At 49.9% G+C, this 19,041-nt stretch overlaps 1 non-coding gene across 1 annotated transcript; it reads left to right on the forward strand.

Annotated features, from left to right (window-relative positions):
• The first annotated feature begins 16,865 nt into the window (after positions 1-16,865).
• Trnas-gcu (transfer RNA serine (anticodon GCU)) lies at positions 16,866-16,938 on the forward strand. The gene has a single exon. It is a non-coding gene; the product is annotated as a tRNA-Ser (tRNA).
• Positions 16,939-19,041: the final 2,103 nt, after the last annotated feature.

A 19,041-nucleotide genomic window follows, 5' to 3' on the forward strand; every position in this document is an offset into this window, starting at 1 on the left:
CGGTTCTGATGTGTCCATTTTCACATCGTTGCCATAGCAGGGCTGGCGACACGGTGGCAAAGGGGCGCTGGACGCTACGATGGAGGTGCGTTGAGTTCTCCGTTGGGTTCTCGTGCGGGGCAGCGGCGGAGCGGCAGCGCGCTGCCGCCGCCGTTCTTGCTGGCGTGCTGGCCTACTTTCAGAACCAAAGAAGGCGAACGGCCGCGAGAAGCGGCAGGGGGTTGGAGGGGACGACGAACGTTATGAGGCGGCGCCAGGGGTGGTTGGGCACCGATTACAACAGTTCATAACAGGCAGGGTGCCTGCGGTAAACACACAGGGCGTGAAAGACAGAGCGGTGCAAAACGTGTCCGATCTCAGCCAACGCCACCTAGCGTTCCCTGTCCCAAGCACTTACAAACCATTAAAATGCCGAGAGCACGCGTGTGCGTGCCTTCAACGACCCCCAGCATCTCCCAAAAACGTTTGTCAAGCCAAGAATACTCACTTAGGGAGATTAGCCAAAATTGGACAAACAAAATACTTCACCGTTCGCCGTTTTCATGACAACACTTGCTCGGAACGAGAAAGACGCGTAATAGCCCTCCCCAAGGTAATATCCAACAATTATTACTTCACAAAAAATGCAGGGAGATCACACTTACTACAGATGATAAAGTGAAGGTCATTGCGGCCGCGAAGAAGCAAATCGGCTGCAATAGACCCTATGCGAAATTGCTTGGTGATCTAGCAACACTGATGTAAACAAGACCGTCCGCCATATTGGTACGGGCGACGATCGCGAAGTCTCGGATTGTTTACTGTGGAAGAGTAGGTGACGGTAACGCGGTATGGCTCAAACTGGACTGCGTTTTCCGGGTCCCGACGACGGATTGTGGACGAAGGACTCGTCTGCGCTGCCGACTGTGTCTGAAGACTCATACCACTCGGGGTGCCGCGCCAAAGACCCATCCGAGCGGCAGCGGAGCAGGGCATGCCGCCTAGCCGGCCTAGCCACTGAGCCGCATTGCTCGCCTTCGTCGGTGCGGACAAACACGTGCGACTCCCAGTAAGTAAATCTGTTTTTTTTCCTTGAGGCGAGTTAACCGGTATGAGCATTTGTATAGCACTTTGTTCACCGTTGTTTACCATGCAAATGCTTAGCGGGGACCCTGTTGCAGTAACCCTGAAAGTGGAAAGCGACAATCGCCAGACCGTGCCGCTAGTGGGTGGATTGAAATGGCGTACATCGAATTTACGGGATTATTTTTGGCGAAGATGTTTACGGAAAAGTTGCGGCCGTTTTCCGTGATGGTCGTCCGCCTGCGCGTTTGCCGCAAAGCATTCGTACTTTGCGGCAAAGTCAACTACAAAAGCGCACATGCGCCTTGATTTTTCTTTTTTGTGTGTATTTTCATTATTTATTGCGCATGTCCTGCCGCAAAAATCTGTTTGTGTGTCTGGCTTGTCCTTTTTTGGCAGTGGGGTGGTTGTGGTAGTTTCTAAAGCGCATGTTTTGAGTGCGCCCGAACAGATAATACCGTAAAACCTCGTTAGCTCGAACTCACTGAACTAAATTTTTTTTAAATTAGATTGGTCATCGGTATAGCCCGAATGTTTACCTGTTTATCTCGAAAGGTTTTGGAAGTGAGTTCCAGATAATCATAATATTGCTTGCTTAAGTTATGACGAACACGAATATGCGGTACTGGTATCATTACCCACGGTGAGGTTTATAAATGTTAAACTTCTTTCTTTTGAAAGTACATTAACAAAGCATGCAGCGATACTTGCACGCTCGAACTTGAAAAACAATTTTGACATCATTGCTGTTTGAGGTGTAGATTATTGCCCTTGCAACAGTGTTAAGCAAGACACAAAATCTGGTCATTTTGAGTCTGTTCCTTGCGGCCACTGCTTTCTGCTCTGTCCCTTTAGCATAAACTGTAGCGGACTAGTCCTGTTCTTCCCTGAGTGCTATTTACTGTTACTCTCTCTGTTCTTGTAGGTTGGGCCTCATCCATGTGGTCAGCAGCTGCTTTCGCTCCCAGAGAAAAATTGGCCGGCCCTATGTTGTGTGCCTCACCTCTGAGACGGACAGTGGGGAGATTGTGGAGGTAGAGTGCGAGTGCCCGGTGGGTTGCAGTGGAGCATGCAGTCACATCCTGGTGGCTGTGCACCTACTCGTCCTCTTGCAATCCCAAGCTTTTAAAGAGGCGCCACCGGAGCTTGCGTGCACAGCTGCTACAACAGTGGGGACGTCTGAGACAGCAGGGCATCAAGCCAGCGAGTGTCCAAGACATTGACTGGAGAAGCCCGCAAGAAAATGGCCCCTCCCTTCCCTTGCCAATGCGTCTGTTCGGCGCACGTCGAGTGCAGGAGCAATGCGAGCAGCAATAAAGTGCCGTGCTAGCGCTTGGGAGAAAACTTGGTAGCATTTGGAATGGGTTTTTTGCCTCAGTTTTGCTGGCCTCACCCCCCACAGTAACAGAAACAAGGACTCGCATGGCACCTGGTGGGTCACCTATGAGCTACCACCAAGCATTCAAGCCACATCACGCCGTGGTCATCTCGCGAGCCCGCAGAGGCTGGGCAACGTCGTGTTTACTAGACCGCTGCATGCAGGGGTGCGCGAATGCTTCCCTTTGTTCCATTTATATCCACGGTTTGCTATACTGCACGCGCTATAAATCAGCGAAGTATTTTAATTTACTGGGTTTTTCACTGTGGATACAAAAAAAGCAAAAGCACTCAGGCTGATGCGCGGCGGACTGATGCAGCTCTGGCAGTTTTTTTTTTTTTTTTTTTTGATGAAAACTTGAAAATTGCTTCAGCTAACTACATCAATGGCCACTATCATTACGTCGGAGGCATGCATGCAGTATGTGACAAACTAGAGGAGTGAGTGTGTATTTTAGTCGCAAAATATTCGACAGTAAATAAATTGTGGCTGAAATGACAATGGGCAACAAGTTAACTTGACGTAAACAAACCTGCAGCCCGGCAAATCGGGAACCAAGTGCAAAAGCTCAAATTTCCCACCATTAGATCATCATAAAACAGTGTACGCCACTTCTGCAACGACACGCAGCTAAATGCAACGGAGCATGCGCGCCCGCCACAGGAACTTTTCAACCGTGCCGTGGCGGCGTAGTGCGGCAAGAAAAGTTTACAGCCCTAAGTAAGATAAAGGCTCGTGTAGGGGCTAAGCGGTACCATTTAACAATGAAATGAAACGGGCGTAGAGCCACAGGGACTAGTGAAGAAATAAAGCCTAATTTTGACAACGTATGGTACTGTTTCCCCGCTCGAGCGCCGCTGTCAGTCATAAATAGGTGACGCACGCTTAGGCTTCATTTAGAATACAAAGGCTGAACCACGGAACTCCAACGCCGCTGTTTTTCATCCGAACAGCGACTACGAAATCCTGCGCTTAGCAAACCAATGACAACTATTCGCTCCCAGCGCACCGCGCCCAGCGTCTAACAAAGGTTGCTCGCGCCGGCATAGTTCGCGTCAGAAAGTTTGTTCAAGAGCGTGGAACTTCACGTGCCTTTTCTCCATCTGGACCGGTATTTCCTCGTTGCGTGCACTGCGGCACGCAGCAATGCTCCGGCATTGTAGTCCATCACCAAGAGTGGTCAATGCCCGCCTTCTATGTGTTGCTACTTGGTTTCGGTTTCAAACGACCGTACCAAAATGGCGGACCTAGTTACCGGAGTCGACGTGAGATGGCGGGGCGCATTTTGCATAGGGTCTATTGTGGATTGAAGCCATCATGATGATCGTGCGAGTTGCGTACAGCTTCGCTACCTTCAATGTCTTACGCGTTCATGTGAGCTTCCTTCATTTCTTATTAAATGTTATTCTGATGCACAGGCAATATTTGGATTAGAAAGAAAACGTGTTTGTCGTGGTTATGGTCTATTTTAACATTTAGTTCTGAGCACTTGTGCTGTGTCGTCATAGCTTACGTCAGTAAATAGGAGGCAAGGTCGGTGCGAGGAAAACGCCATTCCTAGCGTCCTCGTCTTGAAAAAAATATGCGGGAAACGCTGTTCTACACACCATAATGCAATCCAGATTTTAATCTGGCAATGTTATGCGACCACGTTTAAAACTATTGAGTTTTTCTTGAATGGAGAATGCAAAATGGAACATCACCTGAGGATAACCAGTTGCTTTTAGGTAATGACCTACCGCATAAGGGCCGTCACAGGCATACAGCGTACCACCCATTCTTCGCAGAAGTAGAGAGAGAAAGACAGAAATTCCTTTCTCGCGGAGGCTCAACATGTTTTATCCTAACACGTATACGAAGCCCTATTTCCAGGAATGTGGTGCTTTGCCACGCTCGAACACATGCTCTGCTCTTGCGAATGAATGGAAGACTCGGCGATCGAGCACTCGTCCAGGTGGTAGGGGACACTTCGTAGTGCAGACATCGACGATCTGCGCTGGGCTGTAAGCAGGATCATGATGCGGCCCACCTAGTGCATGGGTTATTATGGGTTATGGGTTACTTGCAGGACCGAACACAGTTTTCCTTGCATCCGCCTATTCCGATGTAGAGAGGCCAGAGACCTCTTCTGCTGTGTTGGTCAGCTATGATGTTTTGGGCCCCGAAGACTTCTTCAGCCATTGGGAGGATGATTAGTTGGAATAGGTAGGGAATCAGACCTGGCAAGCAAGGTATTTCGGTCCTGTTTGTGTTTGGTGTGCTTGGGTTGTAAATAAGTCGCATGGTGTGATTTTTCAGGAGCGAAAGTGTTTAGCAAATCGTAATTTGGTGTGTCCGCAGTTACAAATACCAAGAAAGTGCCGAGTGCGCGCACGGGAACTCGTGCGTTGTGGCGACCACCCGGCAGTTAAAGAAACAGCAAAAAAATGCCGAGCCCTAGGACGCCTGTGCCTCGTGGCGACCGCCCAGCATCACCGGGGCACGCTTGTTTACCCAAGCATGCATACCCACTTAGGGAGGTTCGATTACTGCACGTGCCTGGCAGCTAAACAAAAAAAAAGAAAATTCAGAGCGAGCGCACGTGTGTACGTGCCTCGAGACGACCTTCAAGGCGCGGCGCACGTCTGTCGAGTCAAGCATTCCCTTTTAGAGAGACTGGCCAAAATTGGGAAAAAAATTCAGCATTCGCCGTAATTGTGGCAACACTTGCTCGGAACGAGAAAGATACGTCATAGCGTGCGCTGCTCCAAGATGACGTCCGATGACTGTCACTTCAGAAAAAAATACACCATCTTCCCGTGGGGAACCCTGATGAGGATACGAAGCATCGTGGCGGTTCCGTGTGGTTCCATTGTGTTGCCGTTATTTTGAGTGATCTGGTTTTTACTAGCGCCAGAGGAAATTCCGCGCCCGGGTCCACACCGGTGGCAAAGGCACGCAAGTGCAGTTGTGTTACGGTGAGTAGGCGGTGGTTCTCGAGGCGCCGAAACTCGTCCATCATGTTCTTGTCAATGTTGCCTCTGTGGTACAATCGGTAGTCTCCATCAGCTTTGGTGAGGTAAAGCTCGTTGACATTGGTGCACCAGCTGAGAGCAATGTACACGCCCTCATCTTCGCAGCTTTGTCTTCTCGTTCTTCTTCTTCGGCGGTTCCCCTACGGGAAGATGACGACGGTGGTTGAACGCGAACCTATCTCGTGATGGATTCTTTGGTTTTCAATCCCTAGGGGCACCGTGCCACAATCAGCATCAGAGGCGCTGCGGACGGGGCTGGTTGAGCTGCAAGGCGCGCGGCGCTTCCCACCACAGCTTTCCCACGGGAAATTCAGCATCCCCCTCAAAAGTTTTCAGTTCGTTGTTTCCGTTGACGTTCAGCTTCGCGTGCCTTCGTTGTATCAGTAGCTTCTTGACATAGTTTAAATGAGTCAAGGACATAAGGCGCGTTCGTAGCACTTGCTCCTGTCCCAGATTTGTAGCGTAGTGGGAAGAGCACCGCGTACCTCCCGTTGCGGCCAGAGAGTCGTGGGATCGAAACCGGGCGCCGCTAACTACTATTTCTTTTTTTATAGTGTAGTATCGCGGAGCTGTGGGTGTAAGGAGGAGAGTTGCGCATGCGCTGTAAACGTGTGGACGGCGCCGTCATCAACGACGGAGGACCAGGCGAGCCTAAGAAATGCTCCGCATTTAAAAAGCAATGAGGGTCACACTTATAGCAACAGTGATGCAGTAAAGGTTGTTCCGGCAGCAAATAAAGAGCAAAGCGGCTGCATTCACGAACGTAAACGGTCGTGATCTTCGTGAAAGCTGCGTACATCTTCGCTAGCTTCAGTCTTACCCGCTAGTGTGAGCTTCCTTAATGTTTTTTCTGATATTTCCACATATCTTACGGTAGGTCTCCGCAGTGGCCGCAATGCATTTATCTGAGGATATTGCTGAACGCAAGTGCCTGCAGGCCACCGGGTCAGAGTCATTGTTTGTCTGGAACTGGCTACATGCCTCGGCCTGCGCAGTCTTAGGCGAGTGGTGTGCCGTTCGGAATTCACCCTTGTCTATTTTGGTAATAGGTTGGGATTTCGTTTTTGTTGTTTATTTGTTGAAGCCCTGTGAACGCTCTGTTGCCACTGCAGGGAGTTTAATGCCACTCTTGTGACGATGTCGCAGTCAGCTAAGTCACCAAGTCGTTGCCCCTTGAACCATCGTATGCAGTAGTCCAGACCACGTCGTGGTCCAGACAAGTCGCCTTGTCCTGTATTTCGGTAGCCGTAGATGTAACAGTTTTACGGCCACTTCTAAAATTAGTCCTTTGCAGTCGCTGCATATGGCCCCTTCACCTAAGATGCATTTGGCTAGAGATGTGGTGATCGTTAGAGCGATTACCGCCGGCTGTGTAGATGTATTTGTTATGAGTAGTGTCTGGGAACAGGATTTGTTCTGTGCGCCCCCTACCATAACGGCCACGGCATTGTTTGCGGGATAGTCTGGTGCATCTGATTTCACTGCTTCTGGCCCGTTACCTTATTATATATTCAGGGTTTATGTTCTGGCCATTCTCCTGGCCTTGTTAATTGCTCTTTCCATAAAACCCGTTCATGCCGCCGTCCTCAGCGGCATTATTAACATCGCATGTTAGCTGAACCTAAAGAAAGGTAAAAAACAAAATTCACAATATGAGAGCATGGACGATATTACTAAAAGACCGTACGAAATGGCTATTAGACTGCTCATCTCAACACCAAACGACGGGCTCGGTGGTTTGGACCTACACAACAAAATAGACAAACTAATATAGGCGCCACAGATAGCACAACTTGAAAAAAAAATAAAAAACTCTGTTCGACTTTCCATTTTAGGGGGACTTTGCACCCTATACCGATCGACACTAGCAGAAGTCGTGAATATAACCACCAAGCTACGAGGACAACTACGCACTGATTCGCTACCTTTAAACATGGATCCGACGGAAAAGTGAGAAGCGAGCGGTGCTGGATGCCCAATTTCCACAGGTAGAGTTCCAAGAGACTCCTAAAATGGAGCCCGTAGCTGGTGCGGTTTAAAGTGTGGGTCAAGTCTATAACCTTTGGTTTGCGTCCACTTCTAATGTAGGTGGCGTAAACAAGGGGCACGTGAAATCTAATTAATTATAAAAATTAAAAACTCTTAGGGCAAGCCTCCGCTCGGGACCTAATCACCTTAACTTGAAGCCGCCCCAGCAAAATGTTTCCCCAACAGCGGTGGCATAAGGAAGCAGAGCCTAATCAGGCTCATCCACTCGTTCGTTTTAAGCCACTGCTCTTACGCAGCCCCCCACCACAGGTGGTTGTAGCACGAGCGCAACCAAATCAACATTCTCATCCGAAGAGCATACAAAACAGCACTGGCGCTGCACGAAACCACGAGCATGACTCGCCTCCTGGATCTGGTAATACACAACGCGCTCAAGGAAATAGCGGAGGCACAACGCACCAACAGCTGAAGGACCTTCGCAGATCTCGCCGTAATCTTCCTCCTCCCACTTCTGACCTCACACGCCGCGAAGGCACTTACATCCGCCAGGCTCAGACTCTCTCCCTCCCTTGTGACCTCGTTCTTCACTATATCATGACCCGAGATGGCACGCCCCACTGTCAGGTGTGTGGTGCCTATCCCGACGTTAAACACACCTACTGGACTTGTCCTCGCGCCAGGAGATCACCTCACTTTCTTCATCCACACCTTTTACCATCCCACATTCCATACTCATGGGAAAACTGGGCCGCTCCTCCGCCTGATCTTCGCCCCATCCTTTGGCCTCGCCTCGCCCGGCACATTGCCCACGTGCGGGGCCCTGACACCTGCGGAATTCCCACCTGAACGTCTTCCAGGCCCACCAGAACCACATTTTCGGTAGCCCGGACATGGGCCGCTTTAAATAAAGTTTGATCTCTCTCTCTCTAGAGGCTGTCTACAAACAGGGCCAGGAGGCAGATACTGGAGGACCTAGGAATGGGATAACCAGACAGGGCTGAAACGAAACTCTCTGTACCCAACAAGATCAGGCGCAACTTCCAGGTAGACCCGATACCCAAGAACGTTAATCCCAAGTACAACAAGGTAGCGTGCCAGCGACAGCCACACGCGCTAAGTGGATGCAGCCGAGTATGCCAATCTGAAGAACTGCTTCACGGCAGCGGTCGTAGAAACAACCGGCATCCTCCGGACGGCGACAGAGTGAGATGGCCCAAATCATAACAAACGGAGCAGCTGGCGATCGGCCGAGAAATCTCGGACCGCGACTATCAAACGGTGCTATGTGACTCATGGCAAGGAGTAGGAAATTACACCAAAGGCAGGACAGCAAAGGAAGCGGCACGCACACCGCAGGCGGGTACCGAAAACGGCAGAAAATTGAGATTCAGGTGGTTCACGGCACACGCGCGCAACGCAGCGGTCTGCAACGACAAACACAACGAGACGGCACACGTCGAGGCACGAGCATTCACCGACCACAACCCCTAAAGTCTGCCCGACGTGGTTCAGCACCAAAGACCGTAGGACTGAGTACAGCGAAATAAGAAAGGCTTTCCGCTTGGCTCGCACAACTGTCTCGCCCCCCCCCGTCGGGGTTGAGTGGAGGCCAGGCCGTTTTATTCAGACAACCCCCGACCGGCTCGCTACCCAGTCCACCAGTGATGCAAGGCATACACCCAGAGACGCAGCCAAACGACAAGTGCAAAGCCTGTAGAGGAGAAACGGCAAGCTTCACGCACATCCTGTGTGATTGCAAGAAGCACCCAGAAGAAGCCAAGTAAAGGAAGGACCCCGCGGCGGCGTGGAGCAGCCGGAGGGAACGACAACCTGGAAGAAAAGAAGAGCACTAGGCCGTCCAGCAGGTTATCGAGGCGTTATCCAGGCAGGTTTCCTGGCGGCGTATTCCCAAACCATATCCCGTAGGGGCCCAGGCAGACCACACCCCCCCAGGCTGTGACGCAGAACCGTGACGTCACTTCCTCTGTGTGCGCGACTTCATGCGACGTGGATTTTTTTTGTTTCCCCCTTCCCTCGTTTCGGCTGCTTTGCGGGCGGCCGATGGTTTCGCTGCATGCGCGGGGCTGGCTGCGGCGCTGGGGAAGCTGACGCACACGGGGTAGAAGCACGGTGTAAGAATATTCTTACACTGTGGGTAGAAGTTAACCTTTTGTACTTGAGCCCCCGAGCTCTCCGTGCTCTTCTTGCGCGCCTGCAAGTTGACGCTGACCTCCCGTCGTATTCCTAGATAAGCGGTCGACTCGGTGCTCTAAGTGCGCGCACTCAGATGGACGCTCTCACGTACATGTGGTTATTGTATACGTTCCCGAAAGCAAACACTCTCAATAAAGTGAATACAAAAATGTGTTGTGGTCTTTTGTGGTCGTGCTGCCTCGCGGCGGCCGATGGTTTCGCTCCGAGCGCGAGCCTGGCGTACGCGCTGGGAAGCTGAGGCTCGCTTTCCGCGCTCTCTTGCAAGCCTGCAGGCGCTCGTCTCGCATGTAGCGCTCGGGGCGCGTTGCTCAAAGTGCGCGCGCGGATGGATGCTTTTCGACGTACATGTAGTTATTGTTTACGTTCCGGAAACCAAGCACTACCATTAGAGTAAAGACAAAAATGTTTTTTAGATGCGACGCCTCTCATTCACTCGCCTTGTCCCTGCATCCATCCGGCGTTGTAGTCGGCGTTGTCGGCGTCCACCCCTCCCCCATTGTCCTCGCTGCGCCAGATCAGCTCTCCGCCGCTCACCCCCTCTCCTCTCTGATAGCGAACACTCTCTGGCGAGGGGCATTGGATTGGATTCAATTGGCTTGGCTTGGCTTGGATTGGATTGGAATTCTGCGGTGCTCCACATCACCTCAAGGTTCCCCTCGGGAAGATGGTGTAATTATTTGGTCTTGGGTGGTCCTTTGGACTCCGTACCGAGGCGCTGAACGTTTGCTCTCATTTGGTCAAAAGCACACGCGAAAGTAGGTCGCTCGTCTGCTGCGAACATCAGTGAGCGTGTTATTCACAATACTCATCTGTGCCTCGCACTCGCGCAGAACTGCCCATCACAAGGTCCGTTCTCATAATTGTGTGCGTCACGCGCGTCCCCAGCGCATTCACGCGATTCTCGCGCATCTTATAATTTTTGCTTCATGGATGAGCACGAGCAGCCGCTCGAGGTCGTAAGAGATGACGTCGCGTCAACAGATCATGAGTCGGTGTTCCGCGCGAACCTGCCTGACGACGTAGCAGTCACCGCCTTCATGGACACATAGAGCGGGTGCACCAACACTACCAGAATTGTCCAAGAAGTCCCAAAACGGGGCGAAAGGTATATATACTGTTTTCAATACAAAGCGTTGTAGTACCTGAAGCGGCGTTTTGCAACTTGTGTTGTACTATTTATATTTTTATTCTTGCGATTTCTTGTGTATACATTTGTATACTTTTTTGCCTGTGTGTCGCTTACAGTTGAGGAGCTAACTGCGACGCAATGCGCGCGCATAAAGAGGCCAGACACCACATAAATCTACATGTGGTAGCTAAAAAATGCGCCGCAGGAAACGGACACAAACTGCTCATCTATCTCCATGAGTGTATCTCGAAAAGTGACATTTTTTGCCACTCTTTGGACTCCCAGATCACTATCCCAAAAAATAGTGCACACAGGAGACAACCGTTTTTTTTACTTAGTTTCATCTCTGCTGCGACTACCGTGACATCAAGCTCACGCGCAGCTACTCATACGTCCCATCGAAAAGAATACACATATCTTATGAAGCAAGATCTCTGTGTGCATGAAGCACAAATTGTTAAAAATAACTAATCGACATTGGAAACAGTGTGACTGGTAGCACGCATGATCACTGATATCAAACTCCGCCCTGATGGGTTCAGTGCAGAGGCTGTGGTGAATAAGTCTGTACAGAAGACATACATAACATTCCTCGAGTACTTCAGAAGCTGCAGAATCCAACTATTACTTAGCCCTTGGATTGTCTAAATTTTCGATATTGTTTCCCTAAATTGTTATGACCGCAGTGCAAATTATGCAGCATTTATGATCGAGTGTAAAACGTGTGCATTTGAGCTACTGTATTTCTTATCAACGTATCACCATTGCAAGAACAATTCACATCTTCCATTGCTGTTATCAAAATGTTTTTCTTAGTAGTACTGTTCGTGATAAAGAATAATAAATGCAATCAAATTATTGTTAACAAAATTCAATGTACTAGTGCTTATGAAAGTGCCAAAATGTTGCAGTTCATGCAGCTGTGATATTTCGAAAGTCCAGGAGAGTTTGTAAATGCATCATCATCATCATCATCATCATCATCATCACCAGCCTATCTACGCCCACTGCAGGGCATAGGCCTCTCCCATTATTCTCCATTTACCTCGGTCCTGTGCCAACTGTGAACAATTTATCCCCGAAACTTCTTGATCTCATCTGCCCATCTAACTTTCTGCCGCCCCCTGCACCGCTTGCTTTCTCTAGGGATCCACTCTGTTACCCTTAATGACCAGCGGTTATCTTGCCTTCGCATTACATGCCCTGCCCACTTCCATTTCTTCTTCTTAATTTCTACTAATATGTCTTTAACACCAGTTTGCTCCCTGACCCACTCCGCTATCTTCTTGTCCCTTAATGTTACACCTATCATTTTCCGCTCCATTGCCCGCTGAGTCGTTCTCAATTTAAGTTGAACCCTCTTAGTGAGCCTCAAGTTTCTGCCCCGTAGGTGAGTACCGGTAAGATGCAGCTGTCATACACTTTCTTCTTCAGCGACAATGCTAGGCTGCTATTCATTATCTGAGAATGTGCGCCATATGCACCCCACCCCATCCTGATCCTTCTAATTATCTCTGCCTCATGGTTGGGATCTGGGGTCACAACCTGGCCTAAGTAGATATATTCGCTTACCACTTCCACTGCCTCGCCACCTATCTCAAACTGCTCTGCTTTTCCGAGGTTATTGATCATTACTTCAATTTTCTGCGTATTAATTTTCAGGCCCATGGTTCTACTCTGTTCGCCCAGTGCGGAAAACATGCTTTGCAATTCGTCCCCCGAGTTACTTAGCAAGGCAACGTCATCAGCAAATCTGAGGTTACTGAGGTCTTATCCATTACCCTTACTCCCACCTGTTCCCAACCCAACGTTCTGAATACTTCGTGTAAGCATGCTGTGAATAACATTGGAGAGATTGTGTCTCCTTGTCTGACACCCTTCCTTATAGGTATTTTGCTGTTCTCTCTGTGGAGGATGACGGTAGCTGTAGACCCATTGTAGATATCGTGTAGTATTCTTACATATTGCTCATCTACCCCTGGTTCCGTAATGCCTGAATGACTGCTAGGGTTTCGACCGAGTCAAATGCTTTCTCATAATCTATGAAGGCTATATATAGGGGTTCAGTATACTCAGCGCACTTCTCTATCACCTGATTGATCATGTGAATATGGTCCATTGTTGAATAACCTTTACGGAACCCTGCTTGTTCTTTAGGTTGACTGAAATCTAGGGTTGCAGAGATTCGTTAGCGATTACCATCGTAAATACCTTGTAGACGACTGACAGTAAGCTGATCGGCCTATAATCGTTCAAGTCCTTCATGCCGCCTTTCTTATGGATTAGGATGACGTTCGCGTTCTTCCAAGATTCCGGTACCATTTTGGTCATTAGGCATTGCGTATACAGGTTTGCCAGTTTTTCAAGTACAATTTCACCGCCATCCTTCAAGAGGTCTGCTGTTATCTTATCCTCACCAGGTGCTTTGCCCCCTTTCATTTCTTTAACGACTTCGGTCGTTACTGGTGGGATGTCTATCTCCTCTGAACTACTGTCTCGTTCGGCATTATCCTGGATGTCCCGGCTACTGTACAGATCCCTGTAGAACTCCTCGGCCACTGTGACTATTTTGTTTCTATTTGTGATGACATTGCCTTGCTTATCTTTAAGTGCATACATCTGATTTTTCCCCACGCCAAGACGCCTCTTCACAGCTTTCAGGCTACCTCCGTTCTTTACAGCGTATTCGATCCTATCCACATTATACTTCCGTATGTCAGCTGTCTTACGCTTATTGATTAACTTCGAAAGCTCCGCTAGTTTTATTCTGTCAGCTGGGGTGGAGATTATAATGCTTTGCCGTTTCCTCATTGGATCTTTCGTCTCCTGTGAAAGTTTACCAGTATCCTGTCTAGCCATAGTGCCCCCGACTTCTACTGCACACCCCGTGATAATGCGTGTAAGGTTGTCGCTGGGTTCCTCTGTCGTAAGCTCGGCTTCCTCGTTAAGGGCGGAATATCGGTTCTGCAGCGCGATCCTGAATTCTTCTACTTTACGTCTTACTGTTAGCTCATTTATCGGCTTCTTTCGTACTAGCTTGTTGCGGTCCCGCCTCAAATCTAGCCTAATTCGAGATCTTGCCATACGGTGATCACTACACCTTACCCTTCCGAGCACTTCCACATCCTGCACGGCGCCAGGGTTATCGCATAATATGAAGTCTATTTAATTTTTGTGCTCCCCATTCGGGCTCCTCCAGGTCCACTTCCTACTCTCCCGTTTACAGAAGAGGGTATTCATTATGCGTAGGTTATTCCGTTCTGCAACCTTAACTAGTAGGTCCCCCCTGCTATTTCTACAGCCCAGACCATAGTTCCCAACTGCCTTCTCTCCAGCCTGATTCTTGCCTACTTTAGCATTGAAGTCCCCCATAACTACGGTATACTGTGTTTTTACTTTAGCCATTGCGGATTCCACATCTTCATAGAGGTGTTCCACTACTTGGTTGTCGTGGCTGGATGTGGGCGCGTAGCCCTGCACCACCTTGAGCTTGTACCTCTTTTTGAGCCTAATTACAAGACCTGCTGCCCTTTCGTTAATGCTATAGTGTTCATCTATGTTGCCAGCAGTGCTTTTATTGACTAGAAGTCCCACTCCCAGTTCTCTTCTGTTCTCTAGACCACGGTAACATAGGACGTGTCCATTTTTTAGCACCGTAAAGGCTTCGCCTGCCCTTCTAACCTCGCTAAGCCATATTACACCCCATTTAATGCCCTCTAATTCCTCGAACAACACCTCGAGACTGGCTTCGCTAGATAAGGTTCGCGCGTTAAACGTTGCCAGGTTCAGATTCCACTGGCGGCCTGTCCGGATCCAGAGATTCTTAGCACCTTCTGCTGCGTCACAGGTCTGACCGCCGCCGTGGTCAGTTGCTTCGCAGCCGCTGGGGACTGAGGGCCGAGGGTTAATTGGCGTATTTATGGGAGGTTGTGGCCGTTACTACACCAGGGTGGCCAATCCTGCTCTGGTGAGGGAGTGCATTACCGGCAATGGTCGCTGGGGTCAGGCCGCACCCCAAGCCCCTTTGTGCAATTCCATGAATACGCGGATTTTTTTTTTTAATCCGGTGGGAATTATCTGGCACCGGGATTCGAGCCACGGTCCTTTTGCACGCGAGGCGGGTGTTCTACCTCTACCCAATCGCTGCATCTTTCACGCTGCATGCAGTCATGGTTAATTGGCTACATTTCTTGTAATCCGTACCTGCACTTCCGAATCGTGTTTTGACGTGCGTACATAGTGAAAGAGCACGCAACACAATTGTATACCTATCTGTGTGTTGTATAATGGCCTTTCAATAACAGTGTTTGCTTTCCAGAACGTATGTAACAGCCACATGTACGTGAAAGCGTCCATACGCGCGCGCGCGCACTTAGAGCACCGAGCCGAGCACTTATCTAGGAACACGACGGGAGGTCAGCGCCAACTTGCAGACGCGCAAGAAGAGCGCGGAGAGCGCAGGGGCTCAGGCACAAAGCGTTAACTTCTACCACATGTGCGTCAGCTTCCCCGGCACCGCAGGCCAGCCCCGCGCACGGAGCGAAACCATCGGCCGCCCGCAAAGCAGCCGACACGAGGGAAGGGGGAAAAAAGAAAAAATCCACGTCGCATGAAGTCTCGCACATAGAGCAGGTGACTTCACGGTGCTGCGTCGCTGCTTGGGGGGTGTGGTCGGCCTGGGCCCCTAGGGGATATAATTTGGGAATACGCGGCCGGGTGTGGGACCGATGGCTTGTGCGCCGCAGCAACACCGTGCTGCGCAAGCGCGGCGCGTTGCGGCCCGGTCCACTTGAAGATCATGCGAGGGGTGGCCAGGTGGCGTATTTCCAAACGCTTCGCTGCACAGAGCACCCACGTGACATGCCTGTTCTCGCGATGGAAAACGGTAATTCAACGTGGTCATTGGCTGCGCCCAAGCCTAAAGCGACCTAAAACATACCAAATCACCATTATTAACAAAAACAAAGCGTAGATTTGAGATTTAAAAAAAAATTATATTTAGGAAAATATACGCAATTAAAAAAAAATAACCCACAGACCTGCTGGGGCTCGAACCCAAGCCGTCAGCGCCAGCACTCAGTGCTCCACGTCAAGGCTACAGAGCCAGAACGGTGGGTTTGTTTTAGCAGGAGCCTAAAAGAATAGCGCGCGCAGTGACATCACACATGTCACGTGCGTGCTCTGTGCAGCGAAGCGTTTGGAAACACGCGGCCAGGTGTGGAACCGATTGTTCGTGCGTCGCAGCAACACCGGCATGCGCCTGTGGAAGCCGCTTACCTCTGCGGCGAGTGCTGACGCTGGACCGGACCCGCGTGATAAATATACATGTCACATAATAATGCGTATACCGTGTGTGTCATTGAAGCAACAGTAAGCATGATAATCAAGCTAATCCTCGACAACCCGGAAAGTTAAGAAACACCTGCTGAACCTTAACTCACACCATGTATACCCTAGCATAGCCTAGCTAAGCCACTGCTAATTTTTTAGCAGCCGTCGCGCAGGCTCCTCGTACAACTGCGAGCATGCGGCGCGGCCAGTCGGCCCGCTCGAAGTGCCCGGCGACCGTGCTCCTCGCGTCGGCCGTGGTCCAGTCGGCATGCCAGTTTTAGAATCGGAGAAACGTGCATTTGAAGGCTATATAGGCTTCCAAACACAACATTTTCGCTCACGGCAGTAATTGAAGATTTACACCGACGACTAGCGGCACGCTAGCATTTCCGCATGCTCGCGCTGCCTCTGCGAACAGGTCCGTCCGAGGCCTAGACGCTCGGAAAAGGCTTCGGACCACCGCAGTTACAGCCACCGCTTTTCAAAGCCGCCCTGGCGACGATCACCAGAGCATTTTTTCACTGCCCTATCACCCCCTCTCACGCACTTATAAACCGGTTTTTAGCAGTCGTCCCGCTCTGGCGGGAGTTGACAAGTTTTAGCTGCTTTAGCTGTTTTAGCTGCTGTGACAAGTTTCAGTGACAAGTTTTAGCTGCTGCGGTTATGCCGCATCGTGCATACATCACAGAGTGGGCTCCTTGTAGACCGTGCAGGCAGATGCTTGCCGCGGACGCGCGTGTAGTGACCCGCCGCGGTGGCTCAGTGGCTAAAGCGTTGCCCTGCTGAGCACGAGGTCGCGGGTTCAATTCCCGGCCGCGGCAGCCGCTTTTCTGATGGAGGCGAAAAGCAAAAACGCCCGTGTGTACGAGATTTCGGCGCACGATAAAGATCCCCAGGTGGTCAAAATTAATCCGGAGCCCTCCACTATATATGGCGCGCCTCATCGCCTGCGTTGCGTCGGCACGTTAAACCCCCACAATCAATCAATCAATCAAATCGCGCGTGTAGTGGCGTTTGCGCCTTCGGAGACTGTCCGTGTTTTTCGGTGTTGTTCATACCTTGTAAATGACGCGGTATATCTACACACTCAGCCAATCTCGTGTGACGGATAGCGACGATCGGCATTCGTCCCTACTAAGGTACGCCGTGGCGCCGGTGCCAGATAGCCGCTTTTCGGAACAGCATTCGCGTTTCACCCAGGGCCGGAAACGCTAAATGGCTACATCATTTGAAGGGGCCCACCAATAGCGAGGCCGTGCTGTTCAACGCGTCGAGCGTCATAGTGGCTGCGTCAGAGCCTTCTGCCGCACGCAGAGCGCGGAGGTATGGCGGCGAGGAAGCGGTAGGTATACAAGAACAGAAGGAAAGGATCTTTTTAGCGCGTTTGTGCGGCCCCTTCTTTATGCAGAGGTGCAATATTTGGTATACGTTATCGTGAAGGGGTACTCTAGCGATAGCGCGATTTAAATGGCGACCTTCTGCAGCCCAAGTAGGGCCCCTTTTAAAACTGAACAAGTCGTGCCAATGACTTAAGCGATGCATTAACGTTGTATATGGTAGCTCCACAGTTGAACCAAACAATTTGTTTTTGGATTCGTGAATACGACTCGCAAGCCATGCCACTTAGAAGGCAGAAAAAAAGCGACATCCTTCCTGGATATGAACCCGCGACATTGATTGAGTGGGCGGAAGGCGGAAGTCCACTGCGCCACACACACAAGAAAAAAACGCCACAGAGGGCGCGAAAATAACGTTTAGACTACACTGAGACCCACCCTTTATGTCACATCAACGTTTTCTACCCGAATTGAATTATTCTTGTCTGGTTATATGAGCATTTCTTGAATACTAACAGCTGCGCAGTAAGATTCCATGAAGCCCCCACAATAGCTGACTTCCAGCAACAGCACTGTTCCGGCTGCGACTGCGACTTCGACCTGCGGGAATAGTTACTCACCATGCATTTGTTGTACGCTTTACGCTAAAACTGTGGTCGATATTTTTTTCTTATTACGTAATACAGTTCCTGTAACTCCTTTTCTGCTCCTAAATGAACATAGGATTTCTACAAGCGTTAGTGGTCGACACGAATAGGCAGTTTGCAACTCCGCGTTACGAAGTATCGCCAAAGTGAACGACTTAAGCGTCGTAAGCCAAAATACGGTTCGCATTTCGGAGTGTTAAGTTGTATGGGCTTCATGGGCCTTACTATGTTTATTAAACCCGAGTACTACATAACGCGCTAATTAACCAAAGGCGCCATTGCGAGCCGTTGCCTCTGAGCAGACGACGTTTCTCTTCGCCGAAGGTTAGAGAAAAAGCCGCCCGATTTCATGATCTCTGCTTTTGTCACGCGCATGGCGAAATCGATGACGTACGCAGATGATGTTGGCGGAGCCCAAAAACACGCAGGAAAGGCTGGAAACGCGGCAACAAGCTTTGCAACGAAAGTGTGGGCTTTGCGCTGCACGTACGAATGACATACAATAGGCCCGGATGACGTTGATCACCCAACCTAACGATTTCGCTAGTTCGTTTAGTATGCTCAAAATGCCTTTCAGGACCCCTTTAAGAAGAAACGTGGATTAAAAATTAGGCCAGATTAAGGTAGCTTAGCGTGTATTCAGATAAATTTAGGTGTACATTAAGGTGGATGAAAGTGGACCAAGACGAAGAATATTGATTTGGATTATGAAGTAGAAAACGCAGGATGAACGTGGACGGATTACTGTGCGACGGTAGTTAATATACATTGCGTAGGATGAAGATAGGCGAATTGGGCAAGATGAATTACTATGAACTATTGTGGATTAGGATAGTTTGAGGCGCATAAGGGTGGATCTAAGAAGGCAGGCACGTTTTATATATACGTCCGAATTGATTATCCCGATCTATGTACATGCTACTGTTTTTTCCTTGTGTAT

The sequence above is a fragment of the Haemaphysalis longicornis genome, unplaced genomic scaffold (assembly GCF_048455015.1).
Source record: "Haemaphysalis longicornis isolate Haplotype H1 unplaced genomic scaffold, Haemaphysalis longicornis Haplotype H1 scaffold_2, whole genome shotgun sequence".
Lineage (NCBI taxonomy): Eukaryota > Metazoa > Arthropoda > Arachnida > Ixodida > Ixodidae > Haemaphysalis > Haemaphysalis longicornis.